Below are 18,245 nucleotides of genomic sequence, written 5' to 3' on the forward strand. Positions count from 1 at the left end.
CAAGAAAGGAAGGAACTAGATGCATGGAGGAGCTCATCCTCTATAACAGAAGGGAAGGCAGAATATATGGGTACACCTGAAGAAAAGAGGGCAGTTTTGGTGGGGATAACTTTTAAGTTCTCTTCTGATTGCTTCAGTTTTCTTGGTGTGAAGATAATGAGGGTGGTGGGGAGTTGTAGAGTTTGAGGCTAAAAGGAGGTGTGATTTGAAGAATGGGAATGAGATTGACTGTGGAAATTCAGTTGGATCACGGAGAAGAATGAGAAGCCCCTTGAGGTTAGTGTTTTTACATTTAGCTGACATCTGTCAAGTGTGTACTTTTCTCCAGACATATTCAGATGCTTAGATATAGGTGTGGAGTAGGTAGAAAGTTGGATTTAATCATGATTGGGGCTTAGAGTATGACAGAGTGAATGATGGTCAAGAAAATTGAGCATATATGCAAGGCAGTGGTTGCAGTGATGCCCATGGAATATACACCAATAAGTGGGGGAATGAGAGCATGAGATAGGTTAGGATTTTGGAAAAGGGGCAAGATAAATGGATTGAATGCAACCTGTCAGAGTATGTACCAATTGTGTTCTTGTTTAGCACCTGATTCTAGTGTGCATTATAATTTTGGGAAAATTATTTAAATATACCAATTTGTGCAATCTTAACCTTAGAATAAACTCTAAGATTTCTTTGCACCTCTAACAATTTGTTATTCTGTGATTCCATGTGAAAGCACATAATATATATACTAATGAAGAATAGATCCAGTTTTTAAAAAAAGATTATGGCAAACCTTGGTAAAGTTTCTCATGACACCTCAAGGTTAATTAGGCACTTAATTAATTCCCTTGCTTATTTGTTGCATTCTTTTTGGATGGTTGCTACATAGATAAGGATTTTTAGAATAGGTATTGAGAGGTATAATATCTGGAACATATTAAGAAACATACCTGGAATCACTGGAAGTATGGGCTAGTGGATAGAACTACACATTGGGAGGTAGAAAGTCAGGGTTTCTACCTTGGTTTTAACTCTGTTCTCTTCTGTATAAATTATGTTTATTGCTTTTACTATATTTTATTAAAAGTCTTAGAAACTCTGTGATTGGTGCTTCACTTAAGTATTGACCAAATCAGAGCTAGTCACAGAAGTCCTGGAATAGAAGAATTGTGATTGTATTCTTTTCACTTGTCCATTAGAGTCTGGACTAGAAAATAGCAGCCATGATGGCATTTGGGGAGTGAAAGCAGATAACACTTTTTAACATCCCTGTCAAAGCCTTTTCATTTTAATTGAAAAGCCATGCCATAGCCCTTGCTGGCAGTTACAACTACTGTACCTTACTTCGACGATTGCAGTTTCCTCAGATGTGTCTCCTTTATTCCCTTGTCTCCTGCTACAGTTGATTCTTCATATAGAAGCCAGGAGTGATGTTTACAAAAGGTAAATCAGATCATTTTACTTCCCTCTTTGAAATCTTCCATTGACTTCCCATTAGATTTCCAGACTTCATTTTCATCTCTAAGATCTTACAGGAATTGGCCCATACTTTTCTCTGACCTCATCCTAAACTACTTTCCTTTTCATAAACTGTGCTTTAAACACACTGGCCTTTTACTGTTCTAAAAACATGTAGAATTCTTCTGTATCTCAAGGCTTGCAACCAAGGGGTCAGTCCATCTTACTTGAAAAGCTCTTTTAGACCTTCAGGGCTGAGTTTATCTTTTGTAAAAAAAATTGTTCGTTTAACTTTTTTTTTTAAACAGTTGACAGTTTTATTTTCACATTTCACAATACAAATGCTTTTTTTTTTTTTTTTAAGTCCCACTACTTCCTTGGAAAACTATTCTCTTCTTTGATAGGAAGGAGAACAAGTCTTCCTTGTCATGCTGTTAGAAAACACCCAGAGTCACAGCACCATGATCTCTTGGTGAAATAGAACAAGTAAAATAAAATGGATATAAAGAGGTTCTTGTCTCTCCTTATTTATCTGGTCGATTCATTCCTGGCCAAGTGGGCACCATCATGGGATGGGCTGGAGGTCTCATCACTGGGGGCCCAGGCATCTTTGACATGTGGCCTCCTGTACGCAGGTTCATTCTAGGAGTAGGTCCCATTGGCATCATCCCAGGAGGAGGAAGGCCCATCATTTGCATCATGGGAGGGCCCCATATGGGGTGCTGGCATCATACCAGGGTGAGGAGGACCCAGGAGACTGGGGGGAGGTGGGATCATTGCCCTTGAGGAGGAAGAACAGAGAATGGTGTAGGGGGCATCTTCCCTTGCTGAAAGGCAACGGTTATTTTCTCAATCAGGCTCTGAGCATGCTCTTCCATCCATTTCTGAAAGTAGTCTTTCACATTCTTTTTGTGTTTCTGACCACTGCAGTGTATCTTTCTCATTGATGGAGAGTCATGGGTGAGGTATGTTTTGCAGTAGTGACAATAAAACTTAGACATGTTGCTCTGTAGGCCATTGGGTGCTCCATCCTGCACCCCTGGGAAACGCTTGTTTGTTTACTTTTTGATTGGGTGTGTGTGTGTGTGTTTATTTTTGAGAGAGAGAGAGAGAGAGAGAGAAAGCAGGGGAGGGGCAGAGAGAGAGAGGAACAGAGGATCTGAAGCAGGCTCTGCAGTGAGAGCAGTAAGCCTGATGTGTGGCCCAAACCCACAAACTGTGAGATCATGACTTGAACTGAAGTCGGATGCTCAACTGATTGAGCCACGCAGGTGCCCCTACTTTTTGATTTTCTTTTTTTTTTTTTATTTATTTAAAAAAACTTTATTTTTTTATTTTATTTTATTTTATTTAAAAAAACGTTTATTTACTTTTTGAGACAGAGAGAGACAGAGCATGAACGGGGGAGGGTCAGAGAGAGAGAGGGAGACACAGAATCTGAAACAGGCTCCAGGCTCTGAGCTGTCAGCACAGAGCCCTACGCGGGGCTTGAACTCACCAGCCGTGAGATCATGACCTGAGCCGAAGTCGGACGCTTAACCGACTGAGCCACCCAGGCGCCCCTACTTTTTGATTTCTATCTCCCTTTGAACTAAACAGAAATAGATGATATGCACTGTCAGTCTCACTGGCTGGTATAGCTTCTATGCCTTGGAAAGCACTGGGTAGGTGCTCAACAAATACTTTTTTAATGGAGGGGAAAAAAAGACCTCAAAAGTGGGTGGAGTAGAAGATAGCTTATCTGGAGTTAATGAGGCTAGGCTATTCTATGTCAAATTACTTAACTGTATTATCTGCCCCTTGACTTTTAAAGCTTTGAGTCTTGAAAGATTTGTAGCCTTCCGGATTGTCCTCTTAAAATACAATTAGCCTTGTGAGTTCATCTCTCAAATCAATGTCTACTAATATTTTGGTTCTTAGTGACCACCCAGGGAGAAATAGGACATAGAATGTGCAAGTGACAGACTGTCAGGAGCGGGGGTGTAAAAAAAACAGAGGGCAAAGGACCAGCAGGCAGGAATAATAGGGACAAAGAGATAAAAAGCTGGTAGCAGGAGAATTCTATCAGAATTTTGTCTACAGTGGGAATATTTTTGTTTCTCATTCTATAAGATAGTGCCCTGTTATCTGGTACTGTATCAGAAAGTTTTTTTTTTTTTTTAAAGCAGTTTCTTGATAGTTTTTCAGGGTTACAAATAAATTGGAGAAGAAGGGAAAGCTAAGCATTCTCAGTTAAAAAAATAAAAGGTGGAAGCAACTATTGCATAAGATACTGTATGCTGCTCAGCATGAGTATTTCAGGGAAAGATTTGGTGTCTTGTAATGTTGCAGTTACTATGGTAACAATGCATTTTTAATGGTACCATTAAATGGCAGTGTAACTACTTGTAACTAAGGAGTGCTGAAGAGTCACAGCTGTGTTGTTTGGAGTTTATGTGTCTTTTCTACAGTATGGTTTTTAATGACTTAAAAATAAAAATGTTGTATAACAGAATATCACTTTGGTCCGTGATATATGTACTTTTAAGAAATAGAATGGAGAATGTTAATTATCCCGTTAACTATACCTTATACACACACACATACACACATGAGTAAACACACATATGTACATACTTTACAGATGAAGATCTGGAAAGAAGATTAAGTAGCTTTTCTCAGATACTGACAGAATTTAGCTATTGACAGAATTAGCATGAGAGCTCAGGTTTTTGGACTGATATAACAGTTTCTTTCTGACCTTACATACTAGTTCTGCTCAACACAGCACTATGTATACAACACACTCTATATTCTTTTTACACATTGCAATTGGTAAGAAAGTGCAATGAATTTCTATCATCCTGTAGGGTTATAAGGTGGTTGGGACCTAGATCAAAGAGTAGTGAATAATATAATTGAAAGAGTCTGTAGATGGAATTCAAGAGATCCATAAACCCTTTAAAATTGTTTGCAAATAGGTATATGCATATGCTCATTTTTCTAATGAGGGACTTTATCAGATTCTCAAGGAATTGGTATCCTCTCCCAAAATAGGTGATGAATTACGGCTCTTTCCCAATTTAGGATATCAAAATGGAAAAGTAAATGGCATATTGAGAAAAATATTTGTTACGATTTGATAAAAGATTAATATTCTTAATTTATAAAGACAATATACACATCAGGCTAAACATCAAGACCCAGTTGATCCCCTGAAGCAAGGGAAACAGTAGCAAAAATAAAATATTGGGACGACATCAAAATAAACAGCTTCTGCACAGCAAAGGAAACAATCAACAAAACTAAAAGATAATGTTCAGAATGGAAGATATTTGCAAATGACATATCTGATAAAAGGTTATTATCCAAAAAATATAAAGAACTTATAAAACTTAACACCCCAAAAACAAATAATCCAATTAGAAAATGGGCAGAAGACATGACTAGACATTTCTCCAAAGAAGATGTCCAGATGGCTAATATGGAAAGATGCTTATCATCACTTATCATCAGAGAAATGCAAATCAAAACTACAATGCGGTATCACCTCACACCTGTCAGAAAGGCTAAAATCAAAAACACAAGAAACAACAGGCTTTGGTGAGGATGTAGAGATAAAGGAATTCTCTTGCACTGTTGATGGGAATGCAAACTGGTGTGGCCACTGTGAAAAATAGTATGGAAAAGTTGAAATAGAACTACCCTACTATCCAGTAATGTGCTACTGGGTATTTACTCAAAGAATACAAAAACACTAATTCAAAGGGATACATGCACCCATATATTTATAGCAGCACAATTTACAATAGCCAAGATATAGAAGTAGCCCAAGTGTCAGTTGATGCATAGATAAAGAGGAGGTGATATATACATACAATGAAATATTATTCAAGCCATAAAAAGGAATGAAATATGCCATTGACAACAATGTGGATGGAGCTAGAGAGTATAATGCTAAGTGAAATAAGTCAGAGAACAATGAATACTATATGATTTCACTCATGTGGAATTTAAGGAAGAAAAGAAACAAGGAAAGGGGGGAAAAAAAAGAGACAGACCAAGACACAGACTGAGCTATAGAGAACAAGCTGATGGTTACCAGAGGAGAGGTGGGTGGGGGGATGGGTTAAATAGATGATGGGGATTAAGGAGTGGACTTGTGATGAGCACTGGGTGATTTTTGGAATTGTTAAATCACTATATTGTACACCTGAAATTAATATAACATTGTATGTTAACTAACTCAAGTTAGAATAAAAATTTTAAAAAAGACCCAGTTGAAATTATAGTGAAGGAAATGAATGGAAGATATGCAGACGGGGAGTATAAATGGCTAATAGAAATGAAAATTATTCATCCTCTTTAGCTATCAATGGAATGCAAATTGAAACAATAAAAATTTTACCATTTTAACACAACGAATTAGCTCAGATTAAACACAACCACAGTAATGTTCTTTGTGATGAAGAGGTGAAGGGATAAACAGATTGCTCTACTGTTGCTAGGAGTGTAAATTGGGGCAGAGGTTTTGGAAATCAAATTAATATTTCAAGTTAAGAGTTGTTATGCCCAGAATTTGTGATCCCCAAAGACCACCAGGGAGCCAAGTCCGATGCAAAAGCAGAGCCTTTATTCAAGCTAGCTCGAGCTCAATCCCCTAGCTGCACCTACCCGACCCAGCGGTGAGATGCGGGGAGAGAGTGAATTTCAAAAGCACAAAGGTTTTATTGGGGTCTAGGGGCAGTTGGTGAGGTCATGGCTGTGGCCTCAGCGGTTGCCTGGGGAAGGGTGGGAGTCCTGTTAGGCAGGTGCCGGGAGTGTTTTGACTGGGAAGTCTGAATGGGTGAGTGGGAGGTTATTCAAGGGGAGGAGGCGTGGTCAAGGTGAAGGACACAGAACAAGATGGAGTCGGCTGGCATAGGCCCGCCCTTTCAGAGTCTTAAAAATGTTCATAACCAGTAATTCAAATTCTAAGGATAGAGTTCCATTCTAAGGCAATAATAAATGCTTACTAAAATTTGTTATAAAAGTATTTCTCCTTGTGGTATCTAAAATGGTAAGAAATATGAAAGAGTACACATATCCAACATAGGGAAAGGATTAAATAAATTACAGTATTCCTCGGAGTCCAATAAATTGTCTTGAAATTTTTGTTAATGGCATGGAAAACTCTTATGATATAATATTACATTTAAAAACAACACCTAGACTTCTAAAATGCTTATAGAGTATAATTCCAAAATGATATAAAGAATAATATAAATTCCATAGAAATAAATTTAAAAATAATAGGAAGAAATAAACTAAAATATAAAATGGTTCTCTTCTGAGTTATGTGGTTAATAATTATTTTTCTCTTTTTTTGTGTTGTGTATTTTCTTAGATTTCTGAAGTGAATGTATATATTATCAGAAATGAAATAAAAATTATTTAAAAGTTTTGCTGAGTTTTTTTCTTGTATTACCTCGATTGTTCTAATTTGGCAAAAATCTATTGTCCTAAATAAAGAATGGCAGAAACTAGAAGGACATCTTTTGAAAAAAATTAGACTTTTTTTCTTTCATTTAAAAATTATATATGTAATCTCTTTTTTGGGTCAGATGTTGGGGAAATACATATGAATAAGACGTTGTTCCTGCCATGTACATTTTATAGTCTACTAGGAAGGATAGACATGTAATAACTATACTAAAATAGCTCCTGAGTACCTTGTAATATGACAACAGGAAGGAAGGAATAATGAAGTTTTCCTGAGGAAGTAGAGGGAAGGGGTGACATTTGGTTCCAGTCTCAAGTGATGGGTCATGACATGGGCCAAAGTGAAAGGATCTTCCTCATAAAGAAGGGTATGAGAGCACAAAAAGGCAATGCTGTTTAGAGCACAGGTGCCTTTGATTTGATTAGGAAGGTAGAGAAAGGCCATCTGTTGAAAGACCTTAAGATGTCTTACCTTGTAGGTACAAAGGGGTCATGAAAATCACTGAAAGAATCATTTAAATAAGTGATCAGATTTGATCAGATAAGTATGTGATGGAATAACCTCTTATCACAGCAACAGAAATTATGATATAATAGTCAATTGCTTCAGTAATGATTTAAATATTTTCATGGAAATTATACTCAATAAGGTAAAACTTAAAAAAAAATTAAAGTTCTATCAAGGTGCTATTTTCCACTGCATTATCTCATAGAGAGTGTTTGATATTGGGGATGCATTGGTGGGTCATACCATGATGTTAATGAGGCCAAAACCACAGTCACCCCTATTAATTTAGTTGGCAGAAAAAAGATTTTGTTTTGTGGCTGCCAGCTCAGTGAGGAAATTATTTAAAGAGCTGAACTGCATCCATACCAGTCTTAACTTTAAGTTGATTAAAGTGTGGATTCTCTACATGTGTTTCATTTACATATTCCAGTGAAGCCAAGTGGTGGTCCTTATGACAATAAAGTTATCAGATGGTTATCAGTTATCCCAGAATGCTCTGGCCATCTTTGGTTGGCCCAAGTATTATTCCTGAACTAAGTAACCTTCTTCCTCCCTCCCTCTTTCTCTCTCTCTTTTCTTTTTTCTTTTCTTCATTTTTATTTTTGAGAGAGAGAGATAGAGTGCAAGTTGGGGAGAGGCAGAGAGAGAGGGAGACACAGAATCTGAAGCAGGCTTCAGGCTCTGGGCTGCCAGCACAGAGCCCGACATGGGGCTCAAACCCACAAACTATGAGATTATGACTTGAGACCAAGTCAGAAGCTCAACTGAGCCACCCAGGCTCCCCTCCCCTCCCCTTCCTTCCCTTCTCTTCCCTTTTATTTTCTTTCTTTCTTTCTTTTTTTCTTTCTTTCTTTCTTTCTTTCTTTCTTTCTTTCTTTCTTTCTTTCCTTTATCTTCTTTCCCCTTCCTTCCTTCCTTCTTCCTTCCTTCCTTCCTTCCTTCCTTCCTTCCTTCCTTCCTTCTGTTGTTGTTTTGCTATTTTTATTTATTTTTAAAATTGAGACATAATTGGCATATAACATTGTACTAGTTTTAGGTATACAATGAAATGATTACAGGGGTGCCTGGGTGGCTCAACTGGTGGAGTGTCCGACTTTGGCTCAGATCATATCACAGTTCTTGAGTTTCAGCCCAGCATCAGGCTCACTGCTTTCAGTGCAGAGCTTGCTTCAGATCCTCTGCCCCCCTCTCTCTCTGCCCCTCCCCTGCTCACATGCTCACTCTCTCCAAAAGAAATAAAACATTAAAAAAAATGAAATGATTACAATAAATTTAGTTATCCATTACCACACATAGTTACAAAAATAGTTTTGCTTGTAATGAGAACTTCTAAGCTCTATTCTCTTACCACCTTTTAAATGTACAATATAGTTTTAATTATAGTTACTATGCTGTGTATTACATCCCCAGGACTTATTTATCTTATTAAACTGGAAGTTTGTACCTTTTGACCACCTGCACCCATGTTGCCCACTCTTCACTACCTGCCTCTGGCAGCCACATAATCTGTTTTCTGTATCTATGAGTTTAGTTTGTTTTTGTTTTTGTTTTGTTTTTAGATTCCTTTTTTAGAACTTCCATTGTTTTTCTTTAAAAAAATTGTTTTAATGTTTATTTTTCAGAGAGAGAGAGAAAGAGAATGAGGGAGGGGTGGGCAGAGAGGGAGGGAGACCCAGAATCTGAAGCAGGCTCCAGACTCTGAGCTGTCAGCACAGAGCCCCATGCAGGGCTCGAACCCATGAACCGTGAGATCATGACCTGAGCTGAAGTTGGATGCTTAACCAACTGAGCCACCAGGTACGCCCCAATTTTTTAATGTTTATTTATTTTGAGAGTGAGAGAGCATGTATGTGTGTGTGTGCGTGTGTGCATTGGGGGAGGGGCAGAGAGAGAGGAAGAGAGAGAATCCCAAGCAGGCTCTGTGCCACCAGCACAAAGCCTGACATGGGCCTTGATGCCAGGAACCATGAAATCATGACTCAGGCTGAAATCAGGAGTTGAAAGCCCAACCACTGAGCCACCCAGGTGCCCCTTTTAGATTCTGTATGTAAGTGATATCATACAGTCTTTGAAGGCCATCCATGTTGTAGCAAATGGCAGAATTTTCCTTTTTTTTTTTTAAGTTTATTTATTTATTTGAGGAGAGAGAACACAAGCAGGGGGTGGGGGCAGAGAGAGGATCCCAAGCAGGCCTATGCTGTCACTGCAGAACCTGATGTGGGGCTCGATCTTATGAACTGTGGAATCATGACCTGAGCCGAAATCAAGAGTTGGACGCTCAACCAACTGAGCCATACAGGCATCCCAGAATTTCCTTCTTTTTTTATGGCTGAATAATATTCATATGATATATGTGTGATATATACATATCACATTTTCTTTATCCATTCATCCTTTGATGACACATAAGTTGTTTCTGTGTCTTGGGTATAGTAAATAGTGCTGCAATAAGCATTGGGATACAGTTTTCTTTTTCTAAAAAAATTTTGTTTTTAATGTTTATTCATTTTTGAGAGATGGAGAGAGAAAGAGTGTTAGTGGGGGAGGGGCAGAGAGAGAGGGAGACAGAATCTGAAGCAGGCTCCACGCTCTAAGCTGTTAGCACAGAGCCCATTGGGGGACTTAACTCATGAACCATGAGATCATGACCTGAGCTGAAGTCGGATGCCCAACCCACTGAGCTACCCAGGCACCCCAGTTATCTTTTCAAGATAGTGATTTTGTTTCCTTCAGATAAATACCCAGGGTGGAATTTCTGGATCATATGGTATTTCTATTTTTAATTTTTTAAGGAACCTCCATACTGTTTTCCATAGTGGTTGCACCAATTAAGATTCCTCCTGACAGTGCACAAGAGTTTCCTTTTGTCCACCAACTCACCAACACCTGTTATTTCTTGTCTTTTTGATAACAGAAATTCTAACAGGTGTCAGGTGATATCTCATTGTGGTCTAAACTTTATATATTCATGAGTTACAACATGGGTGTACTTGCCTTGAAGTTTCAGATATCAGTGTTTTTCAAGAGGATCACTTTTTTTTCAGGACTCTTATTCATTATTTCTGAATTGTGGTGTTCTCTTGCCTCTTAGTTGTAATAGTAGGAGAGTAAGAGTAATAATAGAGATAAACAACCTCCAAATTAACCTACATCTATACTTACATTCTTGGTTTTATTTTATTTTATTTTATTTTTATTTTTTTTAATTTTTTATTTATTTATTTATTTTTGGGACAGAGAGAGACAGAGCATGAACGGGGGAGGGGCAGAGAGAGAGGGAGACACAGAATCAGAAACAGGCTCCAGGCTCTGAGCCATCAGCCCAGAGCCTGACGCGGGGCTCGAACTCACGGACCGCGAGATCGTGACCTGGCTGAAGTCGGACGCTCAACCGACTGCGCCACCCAGGCGCCCCTCTTGGTTATATTTTAAAACCACCTATCAGTTTAGTTTATATTTAAGATGTGTAACTCCAGACAAGTGGGGTTAGTTTTGGTTCCTGGGTACTTGTGGTGATTATGTATAAATATTACTTAAGCATTTCTTGATACCCATTTTTCTTCTATCTGCTGAGTGGTACATGCTATTCCTTCCCTTATTTAAGATGATAACGTTGCCCAGTGGAAGAGTATTAGTTTGGGACACAGAAGACAGTCCAATTTCAACTTCAAAAGTTTCATCTATGATTTTTAGCCAGGAATCATTTAAACTCACAGTAATTCATTTTCCCTATATATATTTTTTTATTTTTTAGTCATATGTTAGCCCAAGTTGGTTATCTGAGACTTAGGTGATGAACTGACTATTTAGAGAAATATTGAAATAGAGGAAGAATTCAGGAAAGGATTTTAAAAAATAGGAGTAATTTATGGAAGATAAGATAAAACCATAGTAAGGAAGATAATGAAGTGTGAAATGTAGGGAATCTCCATGAGAGGTAGATATGTACAAGAAAATCCAGGGACCAAGAGAACATGAGCTGGTTTTGTTAAAGGAAAGTAGGGGATGATCTGAAATAGTAATAATAATAATGATGATAATGTCAGGACTTTCAATGAAAGGACTTTCAAATATCTGATGTAGAAGGCTCTGGAGAATGAGACATAAAGAAGTAATTTAGTGAGGTAAATTATGGGCGATATTTTTCTGTTTTGTGGTAATAGGGCAGGATGAATCACAAGCCATAGACTAAACTTGGTTTGTTTACTTGGAGTCTAAGAAAACAGCTTAGGGCTATTTACTAAAACACCCTTGGAAATATTATATGTAGATACCTCTTTGATAGATTATACTCTACTTTTGCTCTGAGATTTTCAACATTAGAGAAGAAATGTGTTTTTTCAGAGCTTTAAAAATTTTTTAATAGACTTTATGGAGCAGTTTTAGGTTTACAGAAAAATTGTGCAAAACTACAGAGAGTTCCATATACCTACCTCTTTTCCTCTACACAGTTTCCCCTATTATTAACATCTTAGGTTGGTGTGGTATATTTGTTACAATTAATGAACCAATATTGATGGACTATTATTATTATTATTATTTTTAATATGAAATTTATTGTCAAACTGGTTTCCATACAACACCCAGTGCTCATCCCAACAGGTGCCCTCCTCAATACCCATCACCCACCCTACCCTCCCTCCCACCCCCCATCAACACTCAGATTGTTCATAGTTTTTAAGAGTCTTTTATGGTTTGGCTCCCTCCCCCTCTAACTTTTTTTTTCCCTTTCCCTCCCCCATGGTCTTCTGTTAAGTTTCTCAGGATCCACGTAAGAGTGAAAACATATGGTATCTGTCTTTCTCTGTATGACTTATTTCACTTAACATAACACTCTCCAGTTCCATCCATGTTGCTACAAAAGGCCATATTTCATTCTTTCTCATTGCCACGTAGTATTCCATTGTGTGTATAAACCACAATTTTTTTTATTCATCCATCAGTTGATGGACATGTAGGCTCTTTCCATAATTTGGCTATTGTTGAAAGTGCTGCTATAAACATTGGGGTACAAGTGCCCCTATGCATCAGCACTCCTGTATCCCTTGGGTAAATTCCTAGCAGTGCTATTGTTGGGTCATAGGGTAGATCTATTTTCAATTTTTTGAGGAACCTCCACACTGTTTTCCAGAGCAGCTGCAACAGTTTGCGTTCCCACCAACAGTGCAAGAGGGTTCCCGTTTCTCCACAGATGGATTATTATTAACTAAAATCCATAGTTTACATAAGAGTTCACCCTTTATGCTGTACATTCTACTGTTTTTGACAAATGCAGAATGTCATAGATCTACTATTACAGTATCGCACGGAATAGTTTCAATGCCTAAAAATTTTCTGTGCTCCCTCTAATCATCCTGCTCTCCTTCCTGTTATTTCTTCCTTTCTCTCCCTCCCTTGCCCTGAACCACTGGCAACCATGCATCATTTTATTGTGTCCCACCCCTAGTTTTGTCTTTTCCTCAATGTGATATAGTTGGAATGATCACTATATAGCCTTTTCAAATTGGCTTCTTTAACTTAGCAATATGCATTCAATTTTCCTCCATGTCTTTTTGTGGTTTGATAATTTCTTTATATTGATGAATAAAATTCCAAAATTGTATGGATGTACCATAGTTTGCTTATGCATTTACCTATTTAAGGACATATTGTTGCTTTCAAGTTTTGGTAATTATGAATAAAGCTGCTACAAACATTTGAGTGCAGTATATTAAAAAAAACTCACTTAAGTAAAATAGTAAGTAGTGCAGTTGCTGGATCATATGGTAAAAGTATGTTTAGTTTTGTAAGAAACTGCCAAACTGTCTTACAAAGTTGGCTGTGCCATTTTGTATTCCCACCAGTGATGAATAAGAGTTTCTTTTGCTTCACATCCTCACCAGTATTTTGGTCGTGTCACTGTTTGGATTTTAGTTATTTTATAGATATTAGTGGTATGTCAATATTGTTTGAATTTGCAGCTCTCTAATGACATATGATATTGAGCATCTTTTCAAAGTTGTTTTCTTATTGTTGAATTTTATGAGTTCTTTGTATATTTTGGATACAAGTCCTTTATCAGATATGTGTTTTGCAAAGATTTTTCTCCCAGTATGTGGCTTTTCTCTCCAGTTTCTAAACAGTGGCTTTTGCAGAGCAGAAGTTTTTAATTTCAATGAAGTTATATTTATCAATTTTATTCTTTCATTGATTGTACTTTTGTTGTATCAAAAAATTCATCACCAAAGTCAAGATCACCTTACTTTTCCCCTATTTTAGCTTCTAGAAATTTTAAAGTTTTGCATTTTAATTAAGTGTATGATCCATTTGAGTCAATTTTTGTGAAAGTGTAAGTTCTATGTCTAGATTCTTTTTTATTTTTTCTTTTGCATGTGAATGTCCAGTTGTTCCAGCACCATTTGTTGAAAAGACAGTCTGTTTTTGATGGAATTGTGTTTGCTTCTTTGTCAAAGATCAGTTGACTGTATTTGTGAGGGCCCGTGTCTGGACTTTGTGTTCTGTTGCATTGATTTTTTTTTTGCCAATATCACACTATTTGATCACTGTAACTTTATAGTAAGCCTTGAAATTGGGCAGTACCAGTCCTCTAGCTTTTTTCTTTAGTATTGCATTGGCTATTCTGGGTCTTTTGCCTTTTCATATAAACTTTGAAGTCATTTTGTTGATAATCCAGTTTGTGTGATGCATTGTAAGCAGAGAGATGGAAACACAGAGATGTAAGCAGAGAGATGGAAACTAAGAAAGAATAAAAAAGAAATGTTAGAAAAATAAAGAATACCTTTGGGGCCCTTGGGTAGCTCAGTGGTTAAGTGTCTGACTCTAGATTTTTGCTCAGGTCATGATCTCATGGTTTGTGAGATCAAGGCCCATATCAGGCTCTGAGCTGACAGTGTGGAGCCTGCTTGGGATTCTCTCCCTCTCTCTGCCCCTTCCCTGCTTGTGCTGGCTTTCTCAAAATAATTTAAAAAAAAAAGATTAAAAAAATGAATAATACCTTTGATAGGCTCATCAGCAGAGGAAAGACTCAGAGAGAATGAAATTAAAAAGCAAAAAGAAAAGAATGAAAAAACATGACACAGGATATCTAAGAACTGTGGGGCAGTTGTGGGACATGTGATGTGTGTAATGGGAATGACAGAGGAGAAAAGAGAAAGGAACAGAAGAAATGATTGAAATAATAATGATTGGGAATGTTCCAAAATTAATTACAGACACCAAACTATAAATCCTGGAAGCTCAGAGAACAGCAAGCGGGATATATACCAAAAATTCACACTTGAGCATATCATATTCAAACTCAGAAAATCAAGAACAGAGAAAAAAATCTTGAAAGGAGAGGTGGGGCTCCTTATCTATTGAGTACCTTATCTGTAGAGTAGCAAGGATAGGAATTACATCACACTTCCCTTTACATACCATGCAAACAAGAAGATAGGGAAGTGAAATATATAAAGTGTTGAACGAAAACCCCCATCAAACCAGAATTCTGTATCTAGCAAACTTATCTTTCTAGAGTGAAAGAGATAGAAACTCTTTTATTTTTTTTATTTTTTTTTTTTCTTAATTTTATTTATTTATTTATTTATTTATTTATTTTTTTATTTTTTAATATATGAAATTTACTGTCAAATTGGTTTCCATACAACACCCAGTGCTCATCCCAAAAGGCGCCCTCCTCAATACCCATCACCCACCCTGCCCTCCCTCCCACCCTGCCCTCCCTCCCACCCCCCATCAACCCTCAGTCCGTTCTCAGTTTTTAACAGTCTCTAATGCTTTGGCTCTCTCCCACTCTAACCTCTTTTTTTTTTTTTTTTTTCCTTCCCCTCCCCCATGGGTTTCTGTTATGTTTCTCAGGATCCACATAAGAGTGAAACCATATGGTATCTGTCTTTCGATAGAAACTCTTTTAAAACAAACAAAAATTCAGAAAATGTGTTGCCAGTACACCTACTATACAATAAATGTTTTAAAAATTTCCCAGAAAGAGGAGCAATGATATAAGTCAGAAAGTAAGATCTACATGTAGAAAGAAAATGTTAGAGAAGGAATAAATAAAGGTAAAATAACATTTTTATTTTTCTTATTAATTGATAGAACAAATAATAGCAACATATATTGTGTGGTAATAGCTTATGGATAAATAAAATGAATAATAGTAATCTTATTAAGGTCAGCTGGGAGGAACAGGAATATTTTATCAGATACCTGAACTACCTATGAAGTGGTATAATGTTACTGGCTTTAGATTAGTTGAAAATGTTTATTGCAAGTCAGCTGAACACCGTACTTTGCACGTTGTCATTACAGATGTTGATTAGGATATTCCTCTTTGAATATCTGTTTAGGATATAGTCAGCATTTTCTCCTCGTCTATATAACTGATCAAAGCTGTTCAGTTCCATCCCCAATCAGTAGCATTGACTATAATATTCTGCCTGCTCCCATTTCCCCTCCCTTCTCTCTGCTTTCTCAAGGTTAAAGGTGCTGACAGAAAGAGAGTTGATGAATGTTAGTGAAGAGGGGGCTGCAAAATGAAATTCATCTTTTTCTTACACATATTTATGTCTTTGAAGGGACATGCAATTAAAAAAATACATGAGGTGAATTGTCATTGAGATCTATTTATTTTCTAGGTGGTAATAGCAAACGACAACAGCAATGCGATTTTTGTTGAGTGTATGGTGACATGTTAAGTACTGTGAAGAGCAGATATGAGAGGTCTTGTCCTTATTTTAATAATTTTTATTTCTGTCAAAGCCCTTATTTCCAGACAACAGGATCTAACAGATTTTAGTGGAAAAATGATTTGCTGGCTCACAAAATTGCCAGGAGGACTAGAGAAGCTGACTTGGGGTCTATGCCACAGAACTGGCCAGCAAAGATGCCTCTGCCTCTCTGTCCTCCCCCACTCCCCACCTCCTGTCCATATGCATTTGCACTTTCAGCATCTATGGCTTGGGAAGATGGATGCCACCCTATCACCATTGCCCTTGTGGACCTGCTGCAAACCCCCTTTTTCACCAGAAAATTCTTTTCAATCTCTACTTTGTGTCACTAGGACTCAGTTCAAAGCCTGATGTGGGTTCATCAGATAAGTGACAGCTATCAGTTTCCTTGAAACTGTAGTTTAGATACTAACAGCATCCTCATTAGTTGAGAGCTTGCTAGAGTTGCAAATTATGTGGCTCCAGTGTCTTACTGAGTCAGAATCTCAGGGAGTATTTTAACAAGTTCTCTTGGTTTGGGGAATCCTCAGGCATAGCACACCGTGCCCACTAAAGTCTGAGAAGGGATTATGTAGGTAACGTATCCATACCTGCCATGGAAGCCAGGAAACAAAAAGTGGCAGGAATTTTCAGCTTTTATAGTAGGGGGTGGCCCAGCCTGTCCTGAAGATTGACAAGGTAGGGGGAGTCCTAGGACATAAGAAAAGGGTTCAGTTGTTAAGTAGCCAAAAAGAATGATACCTGTTCAGTATGGCTATTGTTCTTAAGAATGTTGTTGCTGAACTTCCTGCAGTCTATAATGATTAACCAGTGGAATTTAATCTGCTTTGTTAAGCGTACCTCAGAGTTAGCTATATCCCTATTAACCACACTCCACCACGTGATTGTGCTGTCTTCTTTAGTGACTCGTATCATGCTCACTGTCATTTTTCTTTTCCCTCCTCCCTTCTCCTCTCTGCCTCTCTAATGTTCCTTCTTGTTTCCTCTAGGATCATTTCAAAGTTGATTGGAGGTGTCTTCCCTTAAGGTTTCAGTGAGAAGGGAAGTCGTTTTTCTGTATTAAAGGCTGCAGTAATCACTGGTTTATGGAGTTAATAAAGCTTTTAGGGGCAATCTTTTTTATTTTTTATTTTTTAGGCAGGCTAAGAAATTATACACCCAGGGCTTGCTCTAGGCAAAGCGTTGAAGCTGAGAATTTGATTTTAGTGCCTCTGAGCTGTCTTTCCTTCTTTCCCCTCTCACAGCTTCCCTTCTTATTTCACTTTCACCTTCAGTTATAAGCTGCCCTCCATCTCTCACCCCAATCAAAACTGGCTCTTAGGTAAGAATGCTATCCTTAATGACTCTATCAGTCAATAATACACAGAATCACCTCTCTGAGAGTATTTAAAGTACCCCACCCCCTCCAGTAGAGGAATCAAAGGTTTTGTTTTCGCTGAAAACAAATTTCAAAAACAGTAGTCAATTGGAGAAGTTATGACTTGTACCCACTCATTTGATGAATTAAGGGATCCTACTCATAAACTTCCTCCACTATTTTCCCCACTGATTTTAATTTTCTCAGGCTCATTGTTATAGTTAGAGAAGGTATCAGAACTTTCTCCACTCTACCTATGACTCATGACAGGTGAAAAACCCTGGAAGAGATGTATTGCAGGAATGCTCTGGCTTTCAGGAGCCAACATAGGAATGTTCTATCCTCCTCCTCTCCTATTCACCCCCCACTTCCCCAATTCAGAGACTCCTTTTTCATGATTCAGAAATAGCCCTTGTCAGAGTTGCTAGCTGTTATATGCCCTCCTTGCCGGAGCCAATCTTTCCCGTGGTCTTGACTTCTTGACTCTGTATCATTCAAGGATCAAGGTCCCAAATAAACCATTTCTTTATAGCACATCTTAAAATTCTTTTCAGAAGAAAGAAATGTGACCCTTCTATTTTTCATAGCCAATAACTTAAGGGACTGGCATCTGGGTTGATTGGACTACCCCGTCCTTGTGGAAAAAGGCACTTTTTAGGAGATAAATGAGGACAGGGAGTTCTGTTTTATAGAGGTGATCTTGAATTTGACCCTAAGCACATATAGTATAGGGTAAACA

The 18,245-nt window shown here is 37.7% G+C and overlaps 1 protein-coding gene and 1 pseudogene across 1 annotated transcript in view; one reads left to right on the forward strand and one right to left on the reverse strand.

Annotated features, from left to right (window-relative positions):
* Positions 1–18,245, forward strand: part of METTL4 (methyltransferase 4, N6-adenosine) — a 249,767-nt gene that overhangs the window by 103,937 nt on the left and 127,585 nt on the right. The window lies entirely within an intron of this gene.
* On the reverse strand, positions 1,041–2,553 carry LOC122232781 (annotated as a pseudogene).

The sequence above is a fragment of the Panthera tigris genome, chromosome D3 (genome assembly GCF_018350195.1).
Source record: "Panthera tigris isolate Pti1 chromosome D3, P.tigris_Pti1_mat1.1, whole genome shotgun sequence".
NCBI lineage: Eukaryota > Metazoa > Chordata > Mammalia > Carnivora > Felidae > Panthera > Panthera tigris.